The following is a 12,067-nucleotide window of genomic DNA, read 5'->3' as shown; positions in this document are numbered from 1 at the left end:
ATCCAACAAGCAAACTCACCAAGCGTCTAGTCCTGCACAACGTCTACCCATCCATACAGACAGGTAGGCGGTCGAAACCACTGGGGTTAAGTATTACATTAATCATAATCAGATTACAGTAAACAGATATAATTATAAAAGAATTCATAAGTATTTTCATGCATGTTGAACATCAACATTCAATCATACAAGCAATACAAGTCCACACTTACCACCCATCATCAACAATCACAAACACAACCATCTGACAATTCAATTTATGCAATGCGCCTAGACTTGACACATATATGCATGTGGTACCAGATCAACAACAATAGATGCCACAAAAACATCTAAGTAAGAGTACACCTCCTCTTACTATGTAAAAGTACACCTCCTTTTACATTTCAACAACAACAACAACATGGTATGATGCATGGACATATAACAATGACTCGATAATGCACAACTCCAACAACTATCAAAAACAATGTAAAAGTACACCTCCCTTTACATTTCAACAACTCAACAACATTGCATTATCAAGAATCATGCCCATACATTCAACAATCACATCTCACATAAAATTCATCAACATTCATCAACATCGATTTACAATTCATTTCCATTTACATCACATAAATCAAGTAAAATGGAATAACACAACAATTTATGACAAACATCATTCTCAACCTTCCACAATCATTCAAACACAATTATTTAGTCATATGTGACCATTCACAAAAGATTCATAAGACTTTAGTTCAACAAGATTCATTTCTACTAAGTTCGTCTCCAAAGTCACCATTTTAAAAATACTAGAGGTTATGAACCAAAACCAATTCTACAAGCTCAATTGCCTATGCCATGTATTCTCACAAGTCACTTATAGGTACAGTAGAGGACACATAAGCATTTCATCGGCCAAAAACGACGAATTCAAGAAAAACCCAAAGTTCGTCTCACTTTTTCACTTTTCACAAAATTTTCAATTTTCAAAGCAAAACAAGTTCAAACTTGATAGAACCAATCACATCCATTTTTAAAAATCATATAAACAATATACAACTCTAATCCCACTTCAATTTCCGGAGAAAAAGAGTTTTTGGAAAAGTTAACGTTTGGACCGTTTTCACAAAAGTTAGACGATTTTCATAAATTCAAGTCCAAACCAACTCAAATCTTGTTCCAGTAGGATTTAAGGTGTAAACAGGTGTTAATTAAGTCGAAAGAAACATGTTAGAAGTATTGGATTGGTCCCCCAAAGCTCAAAACAATTCAAAACAGAAAACTGTTTCTGGGCAATTTCGCTATTAGCGAAATCTGCGCTATTAGCGAAATTGCCAGACAATTTTGCTATTAGCGATACTTGTCCAGACAGTTTCGCTATTAGCGCCGTTCTTGCGAAATTTCCCAGAAGTTTCGGGTTTTTACACCATTTTTGCCCAAAATCCCAATTTTCAAACCTCCAACTCCCAAATCAACTTCCAGAAAGTGTTTATGGGTCAAAACAGGTTCAATACACTTAAACAAACATGATTCAAACATTAAAAACAACAACATAGCTCATTTCATCAAATTCACAAAATTCTTTCAAAACACCAACATAACCACAAATCTCCTCATGAATCCATAAACAACGTTTCCAGTTACGAAATTTTGATTCCAACAGTTCAACAATCATCAACAACAACTAATGAACACAAATTCATGCACAATTCAACATCACAACCTCATTTTTCATCAAAATTGCTCAAGAACACAATATACCCACAAATGCACATTTCAACATGTTAATTCACATACTAACATGCAATTATCATACAAGTCATGTTCTCAATCATAACAGCAACAATTATGCACGAATTCAGAGCAATTGGATTCAATTTATCAATTTCATAAAAATGGGTTTAAATGAAAAATGATGAGATTATGATCAAAAACTAACCCCCTTACCTCTAACACCAAGAATCCTTAATTCAAGCCTCAATTTAGCTCCTAGGTGTTGAATCCCCTCTTCTAGCTCTAGCCCTTGCTCTTGTTGTCTCTAGTCTCTATCTCTTCTCCTCCCAAATGAAATGAAATGAATAATGTTGTGAAACCTAATTTTCACCAACAACTAGAGTTTATATATGTGCTCTATTCAATTGGGATTATCTCTCAACCCTAATGGGCCTAACCCATTTCTATTCTAACACCCAAAATGTCGCTACTCACTTAATGGTAAATTACAACACTAACGGTCACTTACCGGTAAATAAAATAATTACTACATTCTCTCTAGTAACTTGGTAAAATAACATTCTTACTAACACTCAAAATAATAATCCTCAACCAAAATTACAAAATTACCCCTACTCTCAAATGACCAAAATGCCCCCAAGTCCAAATGACTAAAATACCCTTCTACACCGAATTCTACAATTCCCAACCAAAAATACACACAGATGCAAGTAATCACGTAATAGCACACACAACACACATAAATAAATAATAAAATAAAACTAGCGAAAATCGGGCTGTTACAACGACACCTTTACTTTATTAATGGTCTTGACCATATAATTCTTGTCTTAACTTTACTTGCTTAACTTCGTGTGAATATGATATATAATCGAGGCTCTATGTTTAATCCCTTACTTTGTCTTATATAATTTTTGCTACCCGATCATAAATCCAATACTTCGCTCATATGTCATGCTTTACTATACAAAGTAAATGCTTGCTTCTCATTCAAGAAAACATTTTAAAACCTATGCCTTGGAGTCTTAATTTGAGGGGTTATTGTTTAAAAGATTGCATAAAGAAAACCGCTCGCGAAACGCCAGAACCACCCGAAGCGAGCAAAACAGTGAGACTCCTCACTGTCTGCTCGCCATGGCGAGTAAAGTTGTGTGGTAGGCGAGCAGCTACTCGCCTTGGCGAGTAGGAGGCGAGTAAACACCCCCATTCAGTGGGTCTAGCTCGCCTAGCGAGCTACTTGCTTGCCGTGGCAAGTTGTGACAGTCCAGAACTGTCAAAAGTGGTGTTTTTGACCCAAAATCCTCAAAACAAAGTATCCCAAGGCATATCATGACTCTATTGATCATGTAGAACCTGTAAAACAGTCATTGAGCAAGTATTCACATGTATAATGATGCATGACATGAAAGGGGTAACTTTCTCTATGCATAAACCCTAAATATATATATATATATATATATATATATATATATATATATAGTTTTCTTGCAAGCATAACACACATCCCATGGTAGAATCTAACTAGGAACTCACCTTAAAATAATCTGAAGATAAGCTCACAACCTTAAGACCTTGACAGCAAAACCTTAGGAACAAAACTCTAGAGAAGAGAAAGATACTCCCTCCGTCCCTTAATGTAACCCCCCTTTGCTTTTTTCACATTTCTTAAGAAAAGTTGTCAGTGTAATTAATGTGTCTGTTTTGTGTATTAATATTACCAAATTGTCCTTTGTTTGTATGTGTAATAAATTTGACTATTCATATTTCAAGACAAATTAGTAGTATTAATTAGGGGTATGTTTAGGAAAAAAGTAATAAATGCATCTAGTAATTTGAAAAGAAGTTTACATTTAGGGACAAAAATAAAATCAAATAGGTGTTTAGATATAGGGACGGAGGGAGTATTTGGTGAAGCTTGCTTCCAACTTGATACCAACAACTTAGCCAAACTCTAACTTTGCTTAGATTCTAATTTGTTAAAGGATTAGAAGAAGATTAAGTGAAGATCATGGGTAGAGAAGGAAGGAGAGATCAAGATTTCTAGAGAGAAGGGAGAGTTTATGTCTTTGGCAAACCCTAGTGAGAGAAAGACATGAGATCTGTGAAGATAATTGGTCCTAAACCACTTAAATACCTTCTCCGCGTGAAATGTCATAAATGCCCCTTGCCTTAAACGCGCACATTTAATCGTTTCCAAATATTACGTTAGTTCCTAATAAGCGGGATATTACACTTTTGTCTCAAACTCATCTTCTCTTGTCTAATTCTGGAGACTCTTGCAAGTTTGAAAAAAAATTGATTTACCCCTTCATACTCCATCTAAGAGTGTAAGTGGTTTAGATAAAATTGATGAACATAAAAAATCAAACCATACAAAAAATATTCAAATCTTTTCAGGTTAGGTAAAAATCTCAACCAAACCAAAGGAAACTAAATTAAATCAATTTTATTCTCGATTTTTAATATTGAAGTTTAAATATATTTTTCGTCCTTTTGATTTTGGTCATTTATCTTTTTTCTAAATTGTTTTAATTTTTATCTTTTTTCTAAATCATTTTAGTTATTTATCTTTTTTAAAAGGGTGATGTTTTAGTCTTTTTAACACACCAAAACGAATGAAAATCAAGACTAAATATCACATTTTTAAAAAACCAAGAATTAAAAAGTTTTAAAAAAAACAAAAACGATTTTCTTTTTGTTTTTGAAGGAAAAAAAACTAAAACGATTTTCAAAAAAGATAAAAGACCAATACGAATTTTTAATACAATATAAAGGATAGAAATTATTTTTAAGAGTTATTTTGATATCCAATGAGTGTTTTTTTTTGTGTTCAATTTTTTATACAACAGAGTAAATAAAAAAAACTAAATTGATTTTTCTAATGTATTCATGATTGCACACAAATAAAGGTCATTACTTTTATTGACCAATTTTTTTATAAAGAAAACAATTAAAAAATGCACATGTTTATAGGAATAACCGAATAAGAGATACATGCAGAACTCTCATACCTGATGATGATTCACGTTGAGCATCCATGCTCCACTTTTGCTTCAACTTCCTCAGATCAAAAACTTCCAACTCCAATTCATTGTTCTTCTTCTTTAGCTCTCTAATGATGTCTCCTTCAGCTAAACTAGTTTTCTTGACTTCCTCCAACAATGTTTCATACTTACTCTGTGCCCTTTTCCCTCTTTCGCATTGTTCCTCTCTCTTTCTCAAATCTTCCTCAGCTTGAAACCTCATCCGTTCCTCCATCTCAAACTTCTGTTGGATATTTAGAATCTCTGTTTGAAGTTTCTCATATCTACTCACTAAAACTTTTTTAACTTCATCAACCTGTTATGTCCGTCCGTAACGATGTACGCAACAACGAAACAAGTTCCTAAATGCTCACGTCTTCCAAGTTCCTATGGTCATTTGAACCCAACACAGGTTCGGTTTTGGGTTGATGTTTCATGAGAAGCCTTGAAAGACAAAGGGTTTTGCTGAAGAAGAAGAAGAAGCGACCACAATCGTAGTATAGAAACAGAGGAAAGTGAACTGAAGTGGAAGTGGTTGGGATTGTATTCCCAATATCAAATTTATGTTTTATGTTTCCAACGCTCATAATAATATCAAAGACCAGAACATATTATGCTAATGCCTTTATATTTTATTTTTCTTCTTTTTAATGGTTTATTTTGTGCATATGACAATTTAATGTGTTTTGAGTTTAAAAGACTTAACAAATTTGGGTTCAATGGACCGCACAAAAGTTGAGAGCCACAACATAACTTTTTGTTTAAAGTATAAATTATCTAAAATACCAAAATAGTTTTTTGTCTATTAAATATCGTGTAAGATAAAAAGTTGTTCATTACTTTCAAAGTCTGTCATGTGTGTCAGAACAAAATTGGATTAGTACAATGCCTCGAAAGTTTTGGTGATAACAAAGTATTGAAAAACAATTTGATATGTTAATACTCTCTCCATTTTAAAATACATGTTGTAGTCAATAACTACACACACGTCAATACACAATTTTGACCATTAATATCTTTGATTATATGTAGTAAAAAAAATTATAAAAATTGATATTTTGAAAATAATCACAGAGACAAATCAAACATATGCTAACATTTGTATTTATATATTAGTTAATAAATATTGTCAAAGTAAACCATGTGAATAATGCACAATGTATAATTGTTATATGTTTAAGTGTGAAGAGTCATGGATTAAAATTTATCAAAGTCTGGACATATATGAGAGCATCTGAAGCACTAGAGAAGCTAAAGACATTATAAAAGATCTGAAGAAATGTCAATCTGAAATCACAGGTGAGTAGAGGTGAAGAAATCACCTATAAGATACCGAAGATCATAAGTGATGAATTCATCCAAAAGCTACTGAAGACCAGACTTTGGATCATCAGACTCCGAGTCATCCTTACTATGTGTTTTCCAGACTCTAAGTACCTAGAAGTCACATCATCTTTATATTCTTTTGAGAAGGTCTCTTTCAAGATCCGAACAAATACAATTTTTCTTCTTTTGAATCACGTGTTAAGTCAAATTCAAGGACAAAAGAAATAAAATGGATAATTCTATTTGCAACAATGAATTTCAAATGTATTTTCAAACCACATCACCAACCTTTAAAAATAATGTCTCTTGTAGTTAGCAATTGTTGATGTCTTTTTATTTCATCATTCATTTTTTTTAATTAATGGTTGATTTAAGTTAGTTTAGTTGATTAAGGATACGACTTAGAGCACATCACTTACTCTTAAAGCTTATTAGGTCTTGCCATCATTTAACTTAATTTTTTTCCTCTAATTCTATTGCATTAATTGTTAATCACTTTAACCCTAAAATTTTTTCCCTCCCAATGGCCTTTTAGTTTGAATTTCAAAATAATTTGTTGGAGTATAGAGGTGCACACTACTCAAGTATTCCACCACACAATTGACCAACCAGGTTTTGAGACAACCAATTGAAATTCAAAAATCATAGCAATAAACAGACCTATATATTTGGACGGCTGGCTGCTTCCTCCTATTTTTTGTAAAATGAAGTGCAATTAATTTTGTCTATTGATAAACCACATGAAAACTACACACCTCCCCACATAGCCCATTTCTTTGTTTTCCCATGCAGGTGCACTGAATACTTCACCTCAATTATTTGCTTATAGTATATACATCCAATGCTCAGCTTGGTTGTTATTTCATTCTTATGCGTGTTTCAATACTCTGGTTGGTAGTTTGTTTCTATTGAGATATTCAATACTTTCAGCCAGCTATATAAATTAGTTCTTTCATTCAGTTGCCTTTTTTACAAATACAAAGTATTGCTCTATATCAAGGTTTCTTACATTAAGGTTTGAAAGGCCTTCAAGTAGTTTCTTACATTTATGGTGTTTTTTGTCTGGAAATATTAATCTATAATGTTTACTTAAAAATTAACATTGCTATCTTTGCTGCATGGACAGGTGTCTATTAAGGATGTTGTTGTTGATGCTCTTGGTGGGCCTTATGGCAAAGCAAACGTTCCCCCAACTTTGGTGAGTTAGAGTATAGATGAGTATTTTTGTGGTTCATCCAGTCATATAGCTGCTGCTCTATTAAGTCGACTTTTTATTTTTTGTGCAATAGGAATCAGTGGAGTGCGTTGATTCGAGTAGCAATGCTGACATGGTCGCAACTCCTACCAACAAACCAGGCGGCAAAAGATTATCTAACAGTGGTAATGGTGCTGGTGATTTAATAGTGTGCAACACCATCGACAAAGCCAAAAAAAAATAGCTTGCGTGAAGCTTGAGCCCGCTGACAAGTGAATGTTACATAAGGATGTTGGCTCATTGTTTATGTAACCAATTATGTCTGGGATAATCTCTGTTTTTTTTTTTTTTGCGATGATTTTGTATCTTTTATTATGATTATTCACTATCAATTCTATTATGTTTGATTGTGAAGACAAAATTCCCGTTTATTTCATTTCAAGTAATTTATTCTTTTAGTTATTATGACTTATGATTTGTTTGTGAATCTATTTGACCTTTTTATTATTTTTAAAAATTAGGCCAACTTTAAGGCACTTTATGCAGAAGACACAATCAAATTGATGTTTGTCGACATAGGCTATGTCCTTCAATTTAAATCAGCAACATATTTTTACAGATGCAGATACACGTGTTGTATATATTAACAATGAAGCTGATTAATTAAATTTTATGCCATAAATTTCCACAGAAATGCATATGCACAATCGACCTTTGAAAATTAGGATGCACCATATGATTTTAAAAAATGTTGGCGTATATCTTCCAACACCCGTATTCTCTCATGAACAATTGTATGTTGCGGTATCGAGAGTTACTTCAAAAGAAGGTTTGAAGATGCTGATCACTGAAGTATTCTAAACAATCTTATAACGTGATTATTTGACAACACCGACTATTAGTTATATTTTAGTGACCAGTACAATATTATATAATGTAATGTTAATTTATTTATTTTAATTTCTCCATTTTAGTTGTTTGCGGATGTATCTCGGCTCATAAGACCCGTGGGGCGCACGGGTCGGAAATCTAGTAAGCTTTAAAATTCAATAGGGGTATTTGTATCAAATATCGATTGGGTCACTTATGTGTCATCATTTTGATTTATTATCTTTGATGTGATGTCCTTTCCCTTGTTTTTTTTTCTTTTGTGGATACTCTTGTTATAGAATTCAGTGGAGTTGCGAAAGTACGATATGAAGATAGAAAATCCTTTCAAAGGGTTGAGAGAGAGAAAATAAATCAATTTTTTACCATGCTTAATTTATGAGTTAGAAAATTTAAAATTTACTTTTAACAGCAATTTTGACAATCTTGTGATACCTTTTGTTTTTTGGGTACACAATCTTGTAATGCTTTAAGAATTTTGCTCTTTACCCAAACTGTTTTGCTCATTCCCAAAGTAAAAGTCTAAAATGTCCTTACGTGACTTAACATGCGCTAGTGTATTCTGTATTTATGTTAAGTCACGCTGCGTGACTTAACATGCACTAGTGTTAGCTCAGCATGACTTAAGTCACGTACCACTAAGCCTTCGCGCGAATTAACTCACGCTAGTTGGCCGGTGGTCAGAACTGAAGAACAAACGTGTTTTGGTCTGTGGTCAGTTTTTCAACATTCAATCCACACGTTTTCTACCAAATTTTACACATTTTTTTGACCACATTAATGGTGTTTACAATCTATACTACCATTCCCACCTATAATAACCCTTCCATACTTCCCTAATTCCCCACACCATATCACTTTCTCCCCTCCTCACTCTATCCCTCTATTTCTCTTATTTTTTTTCTTTTTCAATATTCTCTTTGGGGGCAAAAGTGATCAAACTTCTTCGGGGTAAAATAGTGAGTACCCGACTTGGGGAAGTGATCAACCCTTGGGATAAGTTTAAATCTGCTTTTTTTTTACTCCATAAACTTTTTACCGTGGGTAAAAAGATTTTTCTTGAGGTATAAAAAAAACCAGATTTAAATTTAGCTCAAGGGTTGATGATGTATTTTCCCCAAGAAGGCTGCTCACTGTAACACCCTATTTCCTAACGATAATTATTAATTAATAAGAATATATTTAATAGTAAGGATGTTACAAAACTCGACATTATATAACAAAATAACGATAAAATGTCTTCTTTTAAAATAAATCCACTGGAGAAGAAGAAAATTATTCACTGATCACATTAATAAATTCATACTTGTCGTTCAATAATCATAAATAGGAAAATAGCAAAGACTTTTACCTACGGAAAAGGACATTTAACGACGGATTTTGGCCGTAGGTACAAATCTCTGAGACCTTGAGAGCAGAATACTTCAAAGACACTACCAAAAAAAAAAAAGAATACTTCAAAGTCCCAAGTCAATTCAAGTGGGCTGCGGGCGCCAGTGGCAGAGCTTTGTATGGGCCAAGGTGGGCCACGGCCCTTCCTTCCCGGCTTTTCTAACGCACACAATTTTCAACTTCAACATCCCTCTTCAGCTCTTTTATTGTCACTGCTAATTCCGCTTTCAATCTACCCAATCAATGTTGTCATAGTCGAGGTGAAAAATTGGTCAATAAAATTGGTCAATCAGTGAGAGATAATCGATTATTTTTTTTAATAAATACTCACTGGGTCTCATTTTAATTGTTGTTCTGGGTTGTGCACGAAATGATTAGTTGCGGCTGATTACAACAATGGGCACACAAAGTGAGTCTGAGAAAGTAGAAAATGAAAACGATGTTTCTGAAAAATCTGAAGATGAAAAGGTCTATTATACTTCCCTTTTCTTTTCAAACTTTACCCTAGTGCATTACTTTTTTCTGTTTTTACTCAAGAGTGTTTCTGCTGCAACTATTGATATTATTTATGCTTCTCTTTTCATCAGTCTATTAGAGGAAAAAAGCGCAAGCGTATAACAAAACAAGGTTCATCTACATCTGGAACAGACAGCGATGTTAAGACGTTCTGCTAGGGTGAGATTTCATTGTTTTAATTGCTGAAATTTAAAATGTATCTAGATATATGATAAACAAATAAATTTGGCTTTATAATCATTTTGTTATATTTTTCAGACTCGGAAGAAAAATGAAGATTCTTCCGTAGCAGAGGAGAGAAAAAGATCAACTTACACAGAAAATGAGTCTGAGGATGAATCTGAAGATGAGAACAGAATGAGTGAAAGAAGTAAAACATCTTCCAGAAAGAATGAATCCGCTGCAAAAAGTAAAGCAAAGAAAACAACAGTTAAAACAAATCCTCGCTTGACACGAAAGAGAACTTCTAAGAAACTATTGTCTACACACTCTGAGTCTGGTCATGATGATAGTGAGGGAAGTCCAATGGTCTTTCAAAGGAAGAAGAATAATGAAGAACAAGGAAGGCAGAAGACCTCAACAGGTAGACACTGCACTCTATCCTGGTTTTGATTATTTCACCTACAAATATTATGATATTATTTCGTCTACAGATATTATGTTTAGCGTTAAAATATTTTTACTTTTCCATTAGCTTAACTTCTTTTTGTTTAGTTTATCAATTTTCTTTCTGTATTTGTCCAGAAGAAAAGGTTACTGAAAGAAAGAACAAAAACACAGAGAAGTCAAACCCCAGTGATGATCAGTTACGCAAAGCAACATGTGTTATTTTAAAAGAACTCGACTTCAATTTATACTGTAAGAAGTTTCATTATCTTTGAAAGTTGTTTGATTCCTTCATCAATAACCGGTGGAATTTATAGAACTAGATTTGCATTGCTGTTGTGTTGATCCTACCTCTAAATGTTTTGATTTTAATCTTCATAAATTATGCCTCTAGTGAAGGATTTCTGTTGTTCATTCAAATTTATAACATTTTTTCACGCTTTTGCAGGCTACATTTTCCGACATTTTGAAGCTACTCGGTATGTGCCATTCTGTATTATTACCTTTTTTGTCCTTGGTTTAAGTTTAATAATGATATCTTTTTGAGTTGCAACTGTCAGATTACAAATGAATGTGACTTTTATGGATTTAAGATATATAGAAGGAAATTGTAGTTTTGCTTAATTTTATATACGTGACGACTAATAATGTTGCTGACCATTGTTCAGGTAAGCAATTTGACGAGAATCTTTTCCTACGTCTATAAAGACTTTTATTCAGCAAGAGCTGGCAAATTAAACTAGTTGAAGAAGATGAAGAAAAAGAACAAAGAGAATGGCGGGTTGATGCCTGACCGAGGAATTAGGTGCGACTGCTTCGAGATATACATAGGTTATATACTTTTTGACTAGTTATGCATTTTGGGTACATTTTGTAGAGCAAAAGTTGCTATATAACTTGTAAATCTTAGCATCTATGGGGAACGAGCCAGTAGTTTCAGTTTTTTGGGTGGCTTTACCGGTAATTATGCAGTTTCTTGCTTACACATGAAAACTCTGCAAGGAAGCTTTTGTGGAGGGAGGCTTTTCTTGTGAATGTAACTATCTGTCCAGTTTAATGAATATTAGATATTTGATGTTGTCACCTTTTTATTTATACATATTGATATGCTACATGGTCAAGTCTATTTCTTTTCTGTTTTCAAAGTCTATTTCTTTTAAATCTTCATAGTTTGTTGCAAAAGCATTTGATCATGTGTTTGACTTTTTTTCAACATCAAATTTTTATATGATAAAAGCATAGCGACCCACTCCAGCACTCTTGATGATGTTTAATAGTGGAAGCTTACATGCAAAGTCGCTGTATTTGACCACTGATTATAACCAGTGACACCAATTTGTATGAGTGAAAGGCCTATGTCTACAACCTATAATTAAATTATTTTGTGAGTGTGTACATA

The 12,067-nt window shown here is 33.3% G+C and overlaps 1 long non-coding RNA gene across 1 annotated transcript; it reads left to right on the top strand.

Annotated features, from left to right (window-relative positions):
- Positions 1-6,985: 6,985 nt before the first annotated feature.
- On the top strand, positions 6,986-7,607 carry LOC146924613 (uncharacterized). The gene is made up of 3 exons (XR_015010985.1): positions 6,986-7,086; positions 7,198-7,269; positions 7,361-7,607. It is a non-coding gene; the product is annotated as an uncharacterized LOC146924613 (long non-coding RNA).
- The last annotated feature ends 4,460 nt before the right edge of the window (positions 7,608-12,067 follow it).

Source organism: Medicago sativa, chromosome 5 (assembly GCF_051527215.1).
Source record: "Medicago sativa cultivar Bolivia chromosome 5, Bolivia_mono, whole genome shotgun sequence".
Classification (NCBI taxonomy): domain Eukaryota; kingdom Viridiplantae; phylum Streptophyta; class Magnoliopsida; order Fabales; family Fabaceae; genus Medicago; species Medicago sativa.
Note: the sequence above shows the minus strand (reverse complement) of the source record. Positions and strands in the feature narration are given on the sequence as shown.